Below are 17236 nucleotides of genomic sequence, written 5' to 3'. Positions count from 1 at the left end.
ACTGATGGGCTAGGAAAAGCAGCAGAAGATGGCCCAAGTGTTTGGGCTCCTGCCACCCATATGGGAGACCTGGAAGAAGCTCTTGGCTCCTCACTTTGGTCTGGCCCAGCCCTGGCTGTTGCTGACATTTGAGGAGTAAACCAGTGGATGGAAGATCTCTCTCTCTGTCTCGATCTCTCGATCTCTCTCTCTCTCCTCCTTCCCTCCCTCCCTCCCTTCCTCCCTCTCTCATTCTTTCCCTTCCTCTGACTTTCAAATACATAAATATTTTAAAAAAAGAATTTTGGCTTCTGACTGATAACGTGAGATTCTATTTTGTTAGCCTCTGCCACATTTAGTATGGGAAGCAGATATAGGTCAGGTTCTTTTACGTTCCAAATTCATAGCCCAAAAGTCACCCAAGCAACTGTACTAATCTGGGTGCTGAGCACTCCTGCCTCACTCCTAGCTGTTGTGCATCTGAGCTATGAAGTCCCAAACCTGCAAACAATCACGGACACTCAGGCTTCCTCTGTGTTAATTTAAACCTTGAATGCACCCTTATGTGCTTTGTTGGACACAAGCTGACTCACAAGTTTCACCCACACAAGTTGTGTGAAACACAAACTGACTCCACCCTTACTTACATGAACAAGCAACTTCATCTCTCTGTCCCTCAGTTCTCCCAGGTGCGAAAGTGGGCATATTATTATTAATGATTAATATTATTAGCAGGCTGCTCCTCTGTTCTGGGAGGTGACCAGGACCATCTGTTTTACTTTACAAGTTTCCTCCGTGATCTCTCTCACTGTTTAGAATTGTATATTTACGTGTGAGATTATCTGACCAGGGGGCTTTTTCCTATCATGAAATGGAAGGTCAATAATAGTAGTCACTTGGCCACATCACCTCATCACATAGCACAGTAATAGTGCCAACCAAACATCAACTGATATTTTCAGATTTATTGAAGATTTATTTATTTATTTGAAATCAAAGTTACAGAGAGAGAAACAAGGAGAGAGATGCAGATGGCTGCATTGGCTGGGGATATGCCAGGAGCCAGGAACTTCACCTGGGTCTCTCACTTGGGTTGCAAGGGGCCATCTTCTACTATTTTTTCCAGGCCAAATTTGCAGGGATCTAGATCAGAAGTGAGGCAGCCAGGACATGAACCAGCACCCATATGGGATGCTGGCTGGCATCACAGGCTGTGGCTTTACCTGCTACACTGCAACACTGGCCTCCAATTCATATTTCTGAAATTAATTAATTAATTAAGCTGCCCAAGGCATTCACTTCAATCTTATGGTTTGGAAGCACCCTCTCTTGTCTTTTTCACCTTGGAACACTTCACTCCTTGAACCTACTGGTGTTGTTGACTAAAGCAAGTTCTGTTCCTACGTGGCTGTCTCTTTTCCTTCCCTCAAAGATGGGGCTCACAAACACTGGGTTCTACAAAGTTCTGCTTGTCTCTTCCACCCCCAGAGGCCCTACCCTTCAGGCTGAGTAGCTCTGTCACCAGGCTGGCTCCCAAATGTCCACCCTCAGTGGCTCCCAAGAGCATCATCTTGCCAGTGTGTGTGTACCGGCCTGGGTGGCAGGGGTGAGGACTCCAAACTGCCGTGGGGTTCTTAGAGGTAGTGATCAATCAGTCATCTCACTGGCAGATGGCAAACCTGGCGAGAGGTTTGGTTATAGAGATTTGCCTTCTTGGTCCTTCTTGACCTCAGGGCATGGTAAAGGAAGGGAGACAGGACAGCAACCCCAGGAAATAGTTGCATAAAATAATTATAAGATGTCTGATGCTAAATAATATAAATTTATTCCCATTCTTTATTAGTTTTACCTATTTGTCCACTTTTAAAATTCGTTACGGTGCCCACTCCACTTCTGATCTTGCTCCCTGCTCATGGCCTGAGGAAAACAGCAGAAGACAGCCCATGTCCTTGGGTCCTGCCATTCATGTAAGAGACCCAGAAGAAGCTGCTGGCTCCTGGCCTTGCCTGGCTCAGCCCTGGCTGTTGAGGCCATCTGGGAAGGGAATCAGTAGAGATGGAACATCTCTCTCCCTGTCTCTCCCTCTCTCTGTGTAACTTTTTCAAATAAATACATAAATACATCTTTTTTAAAAATGGATAAAAATAAAATTAATTATAAGGAACTGAAAACCCAGTACACACACCTTGTATATATTTAAAACAGAAGTCACCCTCTGCCTATTCCATTGTTTCCTTACACCGCATATATGAGAGATCTTCAAATGCATTTTATGAAAAAATATTATGCATGGATTTCAGTTTCTTTCAGCAAACTTTTCCTTCTATTCCATTTTATTCACAAACTTTTGAAGAACTCTTGTTCACTATCCCCTTTTCCATCTCATTGAAAAGTTGTTGCTTTTTCTCCCTAAACTCTATGTGTAAGAGTTTGCTCAATGTCAATGCAGATGCACCAATCCCATTCTCCTCGTAAATGCACAGAGAATTCAACCATAACTGTGTGTCATGTCCTTCCATCTGATGGGCACGTAGGCACAATACACAAGGTTATCACGCATCTCTGTGCATGGGTGAGTGTGTCTTTCAGACCAGTTCCTACTGCTGCAATTAGGAGGTTACACAGGGTTAATTGCAGTGGAAATTCTTGTATTTATTTAAACTCCTATGCTGTGGGTCCACTTTCATATTTTATAATCATTTAATAATATATTTAACAACTCACAGTGAATCCTGTTGTAACATGGAAACATTTATGGGCAAATCTATAGAATGAATGCATGCATGCCTGCCTGAATGAATGAATGAAATAACCATCTTGCTCACCACCATATACCTCATACCTACAACATAGTAAATAAATGAATGGCTGAAGAAATGTTATACAGTATCTCTGGACTACTTAAGGTTTCCACATGTGGGTGCCTTCAAACTCCTTAGGAAACAAGCAAACACCAGTGGGATGTTGTACTGGGATGAACTATAAAGAATCTCCTTGTCAGCACAGAAGGCTATGAGCCTACAAGTGTATGGGCAAGCTCCCTACGCAGGTCTCCGTTAACCTCCAGCTCCAAAACTTCTGCTTACAAAGCTGATGTTCATGATCACCCTGATGCTTTTCTGAATCCTGAGATTAGGTTGTGATGAGCACGATTTTAGTGAGACATATTTCATTTTATTCTAATTAGCTGAAAACTGGTCATCCACACATCTTATTTCTGAGATGAGAGACTAAGCAGCAACTTGGTTCATCTCTTCCTCTTTATGTCCCCGCTCCCCCCTCGTTTTGTCACTGTCACTCCCCTTTATCTTTTCTAGGTCTACTGCGTGCACATTCTGGAGTAATACAGGGTCAAAGAAAACGGGAGGAAAACATGACATTTTTTCAAGAAAATCTCGCCACCCTTTGCAGACAAGCAAACACAGACTCTAGACCTCAGAACAGGGAGCAAGCAGGTTATTGCGAAATGCCTCTGAAGACACTTTTTGGGCCACACAAAGGCATGTGGGAAAATGATTAGAAGACGTGAAATCTGTGTAGGCACCATGGCTATAAAAAGTAACCCCACCCACTCTATGATTCCATGTATATGAAACTCTAGAAAAGGCAAACCAATGTGGAGGGACAGAAAGCAGATCAGCGGTTGTTTTCGGGGAAGTCTGCGAGAGTCGGGGAGCCGGAAGGAAGGATGTCAAAGAGGGCGGAAGGCCACCTGGGGTGATGGAGATGCTCCCAACCTTGACCGTAGTGAAGGCTGCACAGGTGCACACGGGAGTCAAGACTTATCACAGGGCACCCTTCACAGGTGTGCAGTATACCACGTTAGAGTTTCCTCAATAAAGTTATCTGATAAAAAAGCAAACCTGAATCAGGAGGAATGTATTATATAAGAATCAAGAGATTCTAAGGTGAGACACAGCCATCACCTTGGAGTGGCCCCCGTCCGTTCTGGGCTCATTTTACCTGCGTCAGATGCTGCACATTCATACCCACTACCTGTCTAGACTGAGAAAACGTGTAAGCCCCTGTAGCCAGGCCTCCAACCTGCACCCAAACTCCAAACAAGCCCCTTTCCCACTTGCTCCCTACCAACACTCGCTCTGTCTTTGATTGCCGCAATCTTTCAGACTAGGAAGCTGGGTATTTTCTGCTTTCTCTACCCAGCAAGCACTTTGGTGTGGGTTCTTTGTGATCTCGATCAGTTTCTCTCTCTCTCTCTCTCTCTCTCTCTCTCTCTCTCTCTCATTTCTCTCTCTTAGAATAGGCTTACACATCACCCATCAGAGGATTTTCCTGGCTACTCTATCTCCAAATCCCATCAATGTTCTTCACAGCGCTTGTCACAAGCTGTGATGCATTTGTTTTTTTGGGTTTTTTACTGTCTGCCTCCAACAGCCTAATGCAAGATTCATGTCACTGGAGATACTGTCCATCCCCTCACTTCTGCACGCCCACTGCCAAGAACAGTGCCCAGTGCATGACAAGTACTGGTTTACAATTAATATTCTGTTTGCTTGTGTCTATCTATAACACTGTTCGGCAAACACCTTTTAGGGCATCTGCTCAGACCACTCTCCAAATAATTAATCTTCCTAATTCGGTGCTTCTTGGTGGCCGGAGTTGTATCTTGTGAATTCATGTCTCGGGCATCTTGCTTGGGGCACACATACAGCAGATTTTCAAAACAATATTTGCTGAATTAAATTAAATCATCGCACAAGAAACCAGATGATGATGATGATGCTAGGATCTTTAGACATATGCATTTCCTCATGGAAAAAATCTAGAAGTACATAGAAAACACAAATGTTTAAGCACAAAAGGAAACAGGCGGTGCTGGATAAATGAACTACTAAATTGAAAGTGAATTTCAAGGAGTCCAGTTCATTCCTTATCATCAGCAGTGGTGATCTGGGTTGCTGGTTTGCTTCAGCATCAGAAAGAGATGATGAACAACACGGAGCTTTTCGATCTGACTCCAGAATCCTAAGCCTCTCGGCTGCTGTTACCACCTAATTAGACAGAGCTGGGCGTTCTCTGACTGGGATGGATGACAGACACTTCTGGAGGTGGAAACTCACCTCACAGTCATCACATACCTAGCAATCATACATAGATGGAGCACGCTGCACTGGACTTAGAGCGTACCCTGTCTTAGCATGTGCTGCTGCATGTATACAGGAAAGGGGACTTGCAGGGTAAGGAGGAATTCAACAGGAAGATACTCAATAGTTCTAAAAATTCTCGGCTGGCGCTGCGGCTCACTAGGCTAATCCTCCACCTGCGGCGACAGCACCCCGGGTTCTAGTCCCGGTTGGGGTGCCGGATTCTGTCCCGGTTGCCCCTCTTCCAGTCCAGATCTCTGCTGTGGCCCGGGAAGGCAGGAGAGGATGGCCCAGGTCCTTGGGCCCTGCACCCACATGGGAGACCAGGAGGAAGCACCTGGCTCCTGGCTTCAGATTGGCGCAACGCACCGGCTGCAACACGCCAGCCATAGCAGCCACTTGGGGGGTGAACCAACGGAAAAAGGAAGACCTTTCTCCCTGTCTCTCGCTCTCTCACTGTCTAACTCTGCATGTCAAAACAAATAATAATAAAAAAAAATTTTTAAATCTCAAATTTTCTCTCAGTTCCATGAACACCAGAGCTTTGTGTGGTAAGAAATCCCAACGAACTGAGCAGCTTCAGAGAGCAGAAAGACAAGAGCAGGACATGGAGTGATTGCTTTCCTTGTAGCTCCACCTCTGCAAGTAGAACCACACCTTCTTTCTCAAGTCAGATAGCTCTAGAGGACAAGAGCTAAGCTCTGGCCTCCATAAGTATGTATGTGAGCTACACCTGGCCAATCACCATAGACTACTGCCAGGCCAATGTGATTGGCTAATAGATAGGCCTATGATCAAAGGACAACCAGTGAGAGGCAGCCCTAAGACTTTTACTTAATCCTCAAGGTTCTGAGGGCAAGGATGCTCTTCCAGCTGGAGGTATTAGCTACCAAGAACAGGAGCTGAAGATGCCATGACCACCAGAAGGAAGGACAGGCCAGTGACCAACAAAGAGAGCAGAGCGGAGGGAAGGAAAGACAAGGACACACACACACACACACACACAGAGTCTAGGAGACTATTATCTCAATCTGGTTGTAGATTTCACTACTTCGATTTTTCACACTGGGAATATCATTTTGAAGTCAGCACCTTGGAATACATTATTTTACTTTTATAAATCCATTTTTCCCTGTTTATGGGTTCAGGTTCAATTTCTCTCTATCCAGGATTACAAGTCTATTTTTAATCTGAAGGGCACAGGTTCTTGATGGTGGTAAGAGTTGGGTGTTAGTTTAGGTTAAGATTTTTAAGCAGCATTTATATGCTATTAGTTGACACATTCTTGAAAAGCTACAGCAACTAATGGGACCAGTATATCTTTGATTCTGCTGGAGGGGATGGGTGTGGGAACGTGGGTGGGAGACAGAGTTTTGAGGTTAATAATGCAGTTTTCAGTAGTTTCATAGAGCTGTCACCAGCAAAGACACTCGACACATGAAGGGTTGTTTTTACTATTTATCTTGGTCATTATTCTCATACAGATGTAGATAGAAATCTCCTAAAATTGCAATCCTACCAAAACTGCTGTGGGATTGCAAAACTGCTATGATTTTAGATTTTCTATGTGAAAAACATAAAGGTAAACTTAAACTCCATTTTTACCCTTGCTGCTATTAGGAATTCGGGGGTGTTGTCTTAACCAACAGTCAGGAGATTCCACCTGCCCATGAAGGTTTGTTTACCTGTTATTTATTTGAAAGGCAGAGAGATAGAGATCGTCATAGAGCAATTTTCCATCTGTTTGTTAACCTTCCCCCGCCCTACCTTGTTATTGCAAATGTTTTTTGTAATAGCTGGGGCTGAGCTGGGCCAAAACCTAGAGCCAGGAACTCAATCCAAGTCTCCCATGCGGACGGTAGAGACACAACTCTGAGTCATTGCCTGCTGCCCTCAGAGTGTGCATGAACAGGAAGGTAGAATCAGAAGCAGAGACAGGATTTGAACCCCAGCATTCTGACATGGGATGCAGGTGGCCCAAGCAACATCTGAGCCACTGTACCAAACACTTGTTCCTGATGTGCATATTTAAAAGAGAGACTCAGGAAAGCAACAGGAACTTCTCTGTGGTGCCAGCATTGTGGTACAGTAAGGTAAGCTCCCTATGAGTGCTAGTTCAAGGCCTGGGTGCTCCACTTTTGACCCAGTTCCCTGCTAACACAGTTAGGAAAGCAGCAGAAGATGATCCAAGTGCATGGGCCCCTCTGTGGGAGACCTGGATGGAGTTCCAGGCTCCTAGCTTCAGCCTGGCACAGCCCCAGCTGCTGAGGCCATTTGTGGAATGAACCAGCCAATGGGAAGTTCACTCTCTCTCTCTCCCTCCCTCCCACCCTCTCCCCACAACCTTCCCTTCCTCTCTGCCCATCTCTCTGTAATTCTGTCCTTCAAATAAATAAAATAAAACCTTAAAAATAATACACTTATGTGTGTGCTATTACACTGAAGAAGAAATTTTGCAAATGACATCATTACATAGTTTTAGCTTCCTATGGCTTAGAGGTAAGTCACAGATCTGGGGATGCCTGTAATGCTGTGGGGCATATTAGAGGTCTTTCTACATAAATTCTGATTCCACATGGATGGTGCTTGGGGTATGCTGTATTAAGCACATTAGATGTTATGTATATTACTTTTTAAGTTATTTTTAATATTAAAGTAAGACATATAAACAATGGAAAAAACAAAGTACTGGGAGGTTACAAAAAGTAGTCATCCATAACCAGCCAGTTCTGCCTAAATATTTGCCAGCACTTATTAGAAAAAGAACTGTTGCAAAGAACAGGCTCTGAAGACAGTTTCTGGGTTCAAATCCTTGCTGTCCGTCACTTATTGGCTTCTAAATTTTAGAAGCTTTAACCATTGTAGCTGCCAAAGTCATCACATGCAAAATGAGAATAATAACAATTTTTATACAGAATTGCCCGGAAGTAAATATATAATGTGTTTAAGTTTTGACCATCAGAAAAATATAATAAATTTAAATATCACCATCATTTAAAACATATTTTATATAGGACCTTAAGTGGATAGATTTTAGTCGCCGCCATCTCTTATCTCAGCAATATGTTGTGAATATCTTTTCACACCAATTAATATGCTGCATTTCACAGCTCAGTGAGACTGGAGATGGGCTCCTGCTTCTTTGCTAGAATGTAAGTTCCATGTCAGCTGCATTTACCGCTTTACTCCCAAGCACAATAACTGCCCTAAATAAGCAATTCTGTAAGTGACTATTCACTGCTCAACTGACTCGAGGCTGGACACACAGAAATCCAAGGCGGCAAGGGTCTGGAAACCAACAGTGATACAAATGCAGCGGAATGAGGCCATGGATTTCCCATCCCCTCTCTGGAAATCACAACTTGGAAAGAAATGTGTAAGCCTCAAATGGAATAGCATTCAGGAATCTCTCGGGCAGCTTGGAAAGTACCCTTGTATTATTTTTCTTTAAGCACGGGCAGACTTGGCCATAGGAACACATAAACAGTAGACAGGTAGATACTAACACACAGGTAGACAGGTAGGTAGCTGAATGTACGCCTGTACCTGTGCATGGGCGTCTCTATGTGCATACACACAGACGGTTTCAGGCCTACAATTTTATTATCCATGCAACACGCACAGGGTTAGTAAACTCCAATACTCAGTACATACTTGTAGTTCTCAATTGAAGGGCACGCATTTTTAGTTTGAAAAATTCTTTTGAAATTAGACTGTGTTTTCTAATCTCAAAAAAATTACTGGTTGGATGATTTTCATTTCTTTTTAAGATGACAAGTGATACTTCATTTTAGCAAAAGGTTAATGTTAAGTCTCCAAACTTTATAAATTGTACTTTCTCCATAAAATAAACTACTGCATGCTGGTGTGCAAGATTAGTAAGAAATGTTCACACTGTTGAAAATAGATGGATTTTGCATTTCAAGGTGACAAGTGCAATGTCAGACCCAATCAATCGATCACTGCATAATTATTATTGCAAATGATCCATATCCACGCTGCAAACCTTAAGGAGAATTTAATGAAGCAGTAAGCACATCAATAATAAGATCTACTTTGGTCTCTATTAAATCTCATGATTCATAAATATCCTGGCATGTTTTATTCTTTCTTTAAATCCCGTGAAGACATCTAAAACAGTGAGTATTTGAAGATGACTACTTAACACTTCAACAAAAACAATTCTGAGGCTCTCATAAAGATTTAGTCTCCATATTGGAACCCTTTCCACCTACTGCCTAATGGAATCCAATAGGCTATGGATATATAGAGATCGGGGCTCCTACAAAAAGTCAGAACTGAGATCGGTACTTTCATCTCCCTCATCAAGTTTTTTTCTTCAAAGATTTACTTTATTTGAAAGGCACTGTTACAGAGAGAGAGAGAGAGAGAGAGAGAGAGAGAGAGAGAGAGGAACTCAGATCTTCCATCTGCTGGTTCACTCCCCAAATTCCTCAATTTCTTTTGTAAAAGAGTAGGAATAGACACTGGCAAGTATTTTATACCTCTGCTGTTGGGTTGTGAGTCTGCAGGGGCTGGTGTGGTGGTAGATCAAGTTATGCTACTGCCAGCAGCGCCTGCATCCTATATGCATGCTGGTTCCAGTCCTGGATGCTCCACTTCCAGTCCAGCTACTTGCTAATGCACCTGGGAAAACAATGCAAGATGGTCCAAGTTCTTGGGACCCTGCACTCATATGGGAGACCTGGAAGAAGCTCCTGGCTCCTGGCTTCAGCCTGGCCCAGCACTGGGGGGTTATCTATCTCTCTCTTAAACTCTCTTTCTGTCTCTCTCACTCTGCCTTTTTAGATATAATTTTTTTTAAAAAAAGAAAGAAAGAAAATACAGCCTTCTCTGGGCACATTCAGCCTAGCATGGACATGCAAGGAGGATGGTTCTCTTAACTATGGGCAGTGTCCACCCAGGTTACCACACATGACTTGGTGAGGGTGGTACAGACAGGGCTTCATTCTGAGTAGATTCCTTGTCTGATGCCTTGATGCAGCTTAACAAGCATACAGTTTCTGTGTGTGGGATGCAAAGAAAGCCCAGAGCTGAATGGCTTACAAGTTAGTAATCCCTTGTTCATTTACTACTGTGCACCAGTCAAATTCTGACAAGAGGGGTGTGAAAGGTCTGCCCAGGATTAGAACCTGCACCTGCCTTCCATGGCACTGTTTTCAAAATGCCATTCTTCGAACACTTCCTCTACGTGCCTTGTCTCACTCTCACCAATGCATCTTCTAATAACTTTCTAGTAATCATTCACCCTGGTCAACAACTATCATTTGATCTCTTCAAAAACATTTCACATGTTGAAATGCACCTTCTCCTTATGTTGGTTCCTCAGTGTACAAACTTGGGCACATCACCTTTCTCCCCAAGCTGGTTTCTTCCCTCTCAAATTTTCTGATCTCACGCATGTACTCACAGCTATATTCTGTAATTCTGTTACCAAGATTCAGAAATGGAATTCAGAGATTTCTTGCCATAATGAGTATGGTTTCCTGAATTCTTTTCTTTAAAGATAGATTCATTTACTTATTTATTGAAAGCCAGAGTAATAGGGAGAGAAAGAGATCTTCCATCTGCTGGCTCACTTCCCAAATGGCCACAAAAGCTGGGGCTGGGCCGTTCTGAAGCCAGGAGCCAGGAACTCCATTCTGGTCTCCCATGTGGGTGGCAGGGGCCCAAGCAATTGATCCATCTTCCACTGCGTTCCTATATGCATTAGAAGGGAGCTGAACTGGAAATGGAGCAGCTAGGACTTGAGTCGGCACTCCACTTTGGGATGCTGGCATGGCACGCAGGACTTCACCAGCTGTGCCACACTGTGGGCCGCATCTGAGTTCCTCCTTCTCCTCCAGGCAGAGCACCTTCTCCTGACACAGTAGTGCCTCCTACATTTCTCTGAAGTAAAGGGGGCACAGCAGTGGCTTCGCTTCTGTCTGTGCCATGCTGGTGTAAAACTGATAAACTTATCCCTGGGCATGAGTCCTACACAGGCCAAGGAACACATGTACAGCTCTGTCCTAACACTGGGCACACAGGCCAAGGAACACACACATGTACAGCTCTGTCCTAACACTGGGCACACACAGGCCAAGGAACACGCACATGCACAGCTCTGTCCTAACACTGGGCACACACATGCCAAGGAACACACACATGTACAGCTCTGTCCTAACACTGGGCACACACAGGCCAAGGAACACACACATGTACAGCTCTGTCCTAACACTGGGTACACACAGGCCAAGGAACACACACATGTACAGCTCTGTCCTAACAGTGTGCACACAGGCCAAGGAACACACACATGTACAGCTCTGTCCTAAGACTGGGCACACAGCTGAAGGTGTCATTTGGTTTCTTAAGAATACTGCATCATGAGATTCTAGGTGCTATTGTCTTTTCAATGAAGACTTGAAAACAACTTCATTATGAAAAAAGAACAATGCCATAAGATCCAGGATATGACATTTCATCCTGTCCCTCTAAATATTTTCATGGGAAATAACCCTTGGTCTGCCTATCACATACAAATCTCTCTTTAAATATTACTTCATGCTTGCAAACTAACTTATAAAAATATATACCAGTTTAAATTCACACCAAAAATGCATCATCCAACCCTGACAAGCACTCACTTTATTCCTTTTTGTAAAATTTCTCTCAATTTGACAAAACATTTTGCTTTAGTTTGCGTTTATTTGCTACTGGAGCGGGTGAACACAATGTCCTATATTTATGGCTTTGGATTTTTTTCTCTAGATCACCTATTCATCCCACTTTGCTTACTCTGTACATTTTTAAAGTTATTATTATTTATCTCACTAATACTTACCACAGACTATATTTAAAACATCTTCATGTCCAACAAAAGGCAAATGAATAAACAAATTTAGTTATACACAACTGTCAAAAACACATATTTAAAAACTTATATTTCAAAAAATTGGCTACATCAGAAAATGCTTATATAGTAATTTGTATGAAAACATATTTATAGTATGATGCTAACTTTGGAGAGAATAAGATGTTATAGTAAATTCAAGTATATTGATGTTTTAGACCACAGAAATAGTTCAATTTTTTAAAAAGATGTGTTTATTTATTTGAATAAATACAGAGAGGGAGGGAGAGACAGAGATCTTCCATCTGCTGGTTCACTCCCCAGATGGCTGCCTACAGCCAGGACCGAATGAGGCCGAAGTCAGGAGCCCAGAACTTCATCTGGGTCTCCCATGGGGGGCGCAGGGGTGCAAACACTTGGGCCATCTTCCACTGCTTTTCCACAGGCCATTAGTAGGGAGCTGGATCAGAAGTGGAATAGCCGAGACACAAACCAGCACCATTGTGGGATGCTGGAGTGGCAAGCGACAGCTTTACCCACTACACCACAATGCCAGTCCCATAATTCAAAAATATTAACAGCGGCGAGTGTTAGTTTGGGGAAATTACTGTTCTTATTCATATTTCCAATCTCTTATGCTATCTAAATGTTACATTTTAGAAAAAAAAGCAGCTTATTACTTTACCTATTTATTTAAAAGTTATTTATATATTTGAAGTGGAGAGAGAAAGAGAAAGAAAGAGATCTTTATCTGCTAGTTCTCTCCCCAAATAGCTGCACTGATCAAGACTGGGCCAGATGGAAGCCAGGAGCCAGGAACTCCATCAGGGTCCCCCACATAGGTGGCAGGAGCCCATGCACTTGGGCCATCGGGCCTTCTTCTGCTGCTGCTTTCCCATTAGCTAGCAGGAAGCAGGATCTGAAGTGGAGCAGCTGGGACTTGAACAAGAGCCCATACAGGATACTGGCATCTGGCACTGCAGGCAGAGGTTTAACCCATTGTGCCACAAAGCCAGTCCTAAGAAGAAACTTTTAAAACAGGAAAGTGTTCTCGTTTTCTTCTGCCCATCTTTCAGAATGTTGATGGCAGGACTGAATGTTAATTCCTTCCTTTAGAGCTCAAATTTCAAAGCTGCTTTCATATACCATTTTCTTTTTTCTATCCATCATTGTTAGAAGGTTTTTATTTAGGGATTTTTTTAATCTCCATTTGAGAGCTTTATTTAGTAATGGGAGTGTAGGGTTCATGAAGTTTCACACTTCGGTGCCAAGTGCTGAGTGAGACACTACAGATGGCTCTGCCACCTTATCCCAGCCTCTCTGCTGCCATCCCCATGTTGAAGAGGGTTAAATGAAGGCCCGTGATCTCACAGTGAGGACCTGGTTGAGGGTGAATCTGCAGCCATGCCTGGCTATCCCCACGCCCTTTGCTTTTTGAAGTGTTTTCCATTGCAGCTTTAAATAGAAGGGTTGATCCTGCCTTGTGCATACCCTCAAACAATAATCTGTACTTACATGTATTATAATAATAATAGAGCTGACAGCAGACTTTATCAAACATCAACTACCTGCCACGTATGAATTTAAGTCTTTCTCTCTTTGTTTCATTGACTTTTTAGATGCTTTGATAGGTGTGTAGACTGGGCAATGCTCCAATCAAGGTAACCGTTTCCTCCAACATTTAGCATGTCTTTACAGTGAGAGCACCTAAAATCCCGCCTTCCAGCTTCAAAAATGTAAACAGCAGATTCTCATTGCCTGGGGTCACTGTGCAATAGAACTCCAGAACCTCTTACTGCTATCTAACTACAACTTAGCACCTCTTAGCTCCGCTTCTACAGCACTTACTGGCAAGACAGCAGCCAATCCTTACTCCAACCTTTTGAGAAGGGGGGATGTGCGAGCTATTTAACAAGCCACACAATTCGGGCACTGGCTGGCTATCGGCAACGTGCTCAGGGCCAGCTGAATGACCACCTTGGGCACCAGAATTCTCCTTATTTTAAAGACGGAAGTGGGGGGGGTTAGAGTACTCCGCCCTCACCTGCAGTTTCTCTCTGCATAGGCTGTTACCTGGGGTCAACCACGGTTTGAAAATATGACATGGAATATACCAGACCCACAGTTCATACGTTTTAAAATAGCATTTATTACTGTGCATTGTTATAATTATTGTATTATTTGTAACTGCTGTTGATGTTTTATTATGCCCAATTTAAAATGAAACTTCAGTGGAGGGATATATTCTAGGAGAGAAAATAGTATCTACAGGGCGCCAGTGCTGTGGAGTAGGCCAATCCTCTGCCCACAGTGCTGGCATCCTATAGAGAAGCTGGTTCAAGTCCCTGCTACTCTTCTTCCAACCCAGATCTCTGCTATGGGCTGGGAAAGCAGTAGGAAATTGCCCAAGTCCTTGGGCCCCTGCACCCACATGGGGGACCCCAAAGAGGCTCCTGACTCCTGGTTTCGGATGGGCCCAAATCTGGCCACTGTGGCCATTTGGGGAGTGAACCAGTGGATAGATCTTTGCCTCTCCATCTGTAACTCTACCTCGCAAATAAATACTCAAAAAGAAAAAAAAAGAAAAAAAAATAGCATCCACAGGATTCAGGGCTCCCTGAGGTTTCAGGCATGCCCTGGGTGTCCTGGAACATAAACAGTGGACAAGCGACCATGTGTGAGAGGTTGGAGAAGGCCCGATGTTGAATAAAGCTGTACCTCACTGAGAACCCATGTTCTTACCCCTCATCCCATCCTATATGCTCACAAAAAATGGGCCATCACCTGTGCATGCTAAATGGTTCCTGTGTGCGTGTGTGTGTGTGTGTGTGTGTGTGAGAGAGAGAGAGAGAGAGAGAGAGCGCACATCCCTGTTCACAAAGTAAAATAAGCTCCCCCTGGCTTCATCTGAGGCTGAATAGCATGGGCTGTGAGTTTATGCCCCTTTCCTTGGCTGCGAACACTGAGGGTTTGGGGGGGGGGGGGGATGCAAGGCACATGGGGAAAAAAAAAAAACCCAACCTCTTGTGTTCCTCTCAGTCCTGCATTAACTAATTGTGTTCCTGTTCTCATTTGTAGCACTTGCCTCTTTGATTGGCCTTTTAATACAGCGCATTAACAGCACTCTCTGTCCATGAACACCTCAGCATGCAGCTCGTTTACGTCGAATGCCCTTGAAGATACTTGAAATTCCTAACACCACTCACTGTTATTAAACGGTTTTGTAGTTCTCATCCCCTAGGAAAAGTGCCTGTGCTGGACAAAGCAGGCCATTGTGTAAGCCGGGTGACTGACAGCAGGGGCCCCTTTCCTTTCCCTCTGGCTCTGCAAGAGACCTGGGAGCCTCCCTGCACTCCACATCTGCCTCTTTTAGTCTCTGCTTTCTCACCCTCCCCTCGGAGTTTCCCCGTAAACAGACCGGCCAGAGCAGTCCGCTGACTCAGCAGATGTGACCTCCGGTCCTGCTGAAGGCCCCAGGGTCAGAACTGGGAGCAGGGAAGCACTGGGCTTGGTAAGCAAGTGTGCTTGCAGGCTGTGAGGGGAGCCAAGTCGAACAGGGTGGATTTGGGTTATTTATAGCAGATGGGAGATGTGTAGGATAGGGAGCCAGAGACAACTACTCAAGTCTCTAACTCTTCTCAATTAAAATAGAAAAAAAAAAAAAAAAAGACTAACTCAATGAGTCTCTAACTCAATGCTCTGTAGCATCCCCTGGTTCTTTTATACATTTTTAAAATTTATTTACATGAGAGAGAGTAGAGCGAGAGAGAATATCTTCCATCTGCTGGTTCACTAGCCAAATGCCTGTCACAGCATGGACCAGACCAGGCCAAAGCCAGGAGCCAGCAACTCAATCGGGGTCTCCCACGTGAGTGGCAGAGACCCAAGTACTTGAGCCGTCACCTTCTGCCTTCTAGGATGTGCATCAGCAGGAGGCTGGAATCAGAACAACGTGGGCACTCTGGTACGGGATGCAGCTGTCCCAAGTGGCAAATTAATTGCTCCACCATACACCTGCCCCTACGTTAACTCTAGGCAGTGGGTTTCTGAGCAGGCAGGAAATGCAAACCAACTCTGTCCCACCAAGCTCTGGTTCTGTCCATCTCAGAGCCCTTTCTCTGGCCATGCTCCTGGGCACTGAGAGGTTCAGCTAACCAGGCTGCCTGGAACATCCATGCACAGTCTGACTTGGCATCACATCGCCCCAGCATCTTCCTACTACTGCACAGCAACCTCCGATCCACAGCTCCTAGCTCCAAAGACACCTTCCTGCAGAAGTCTTACCTGGCCTTACCCTCTGTATTCCCGCTCCTATCATGCTATGACCCAACACCCTTCTTGTTTCTATCTCATCACTCACGGCAAACAGTCATGATGATGCTTGTTTACTTGTTGTGTTTCACTTTATTTCTCTCCTCCTCTACAATTATGTTCCAGGAAGCCTGGGATCATATCACGTTCCCTATGGAACTTAGCACACACCATGTTCAATACACTAAGAGCTCTCAGTAAATATTTTTTGACAAATAAATGAATTGAAAGACAAATCCCTACTTGTTTAGTTATCCATCAAGAGCTTGCAAACATGAATATCACCCACAAACACATTCTAAGCTGCTCTCTGGTGCATACTATGACATCCAAGTTTGGAGAAGGCATGGAGCACTTCCTGATATGAAAGGGCCCACAGTGGAACTTGGAGAATCAGGACAGAGACCAAGAAGGCACACAATGGTGCAGTGCTGGTAAAAGTTCAACCACATCCTTGTTTTGTTCTGAGTACCCTTAAGTGAGAACAATCTAGCTCGGACAAGTTAGCAACACTGTCACTCAAACATAAACTCATTCACAGATAACAGGATTTCAGACCGCTCTTCACTAGTGAAGTAGTTATTCTACAATTTATTGGGAAAGCAAAATGTACTCTGCAGGTATTAAGAGTTGGAGAAGGGGCCGGTGCTGTGGCGTAGTGGGTGAAGCTGCCGCCTGCAGTGCCGGCATCCCACATGGGCACCCGCTCGAGTCCCGGCTGCTCCACTTCCGATCCAGCTCTCTGCTTTGGCCTGGGAAAGCAGTTGAAGATGGCCCAAGTCCTGTAGCCTCTGAACCTGCATGGGAGACCTGGAAGAAGCCCCTGGCTCCCGGCTTCAGATTGGCTCAGCACTGACCATTGTGGCCAGCTAGGGAGTGAACCAGCAGATGGAAGACCTCTCTCTCTCTCTCTGCCTCTGCCTCTCCAACTCTGCTTTTCAAATAAATAAATCTTAAAAAAAAAAAAAGAGTTGGAGAAAAATTT

Source organism: Lepus europaeus, chromosome 21 (assembly GCF_033115175.1).
Source record: "Lepus europaeus isolate LE1 chromosome 21, mLepTim1.pri, whole genome shotgun sequence".
In the NCBI taxonomy this organism is placed as follows: domain Eukaryota; kingdom Metazoa; phylum Chordata; class Mammalia; order Lagomorpha; family Leporidae; genus Lepus; species Lepus europaeus.
The sequence above is the reverse complement of the archived record's forward strand: the minus strand, read 5'-3'. Positions refer to the sequence as shown.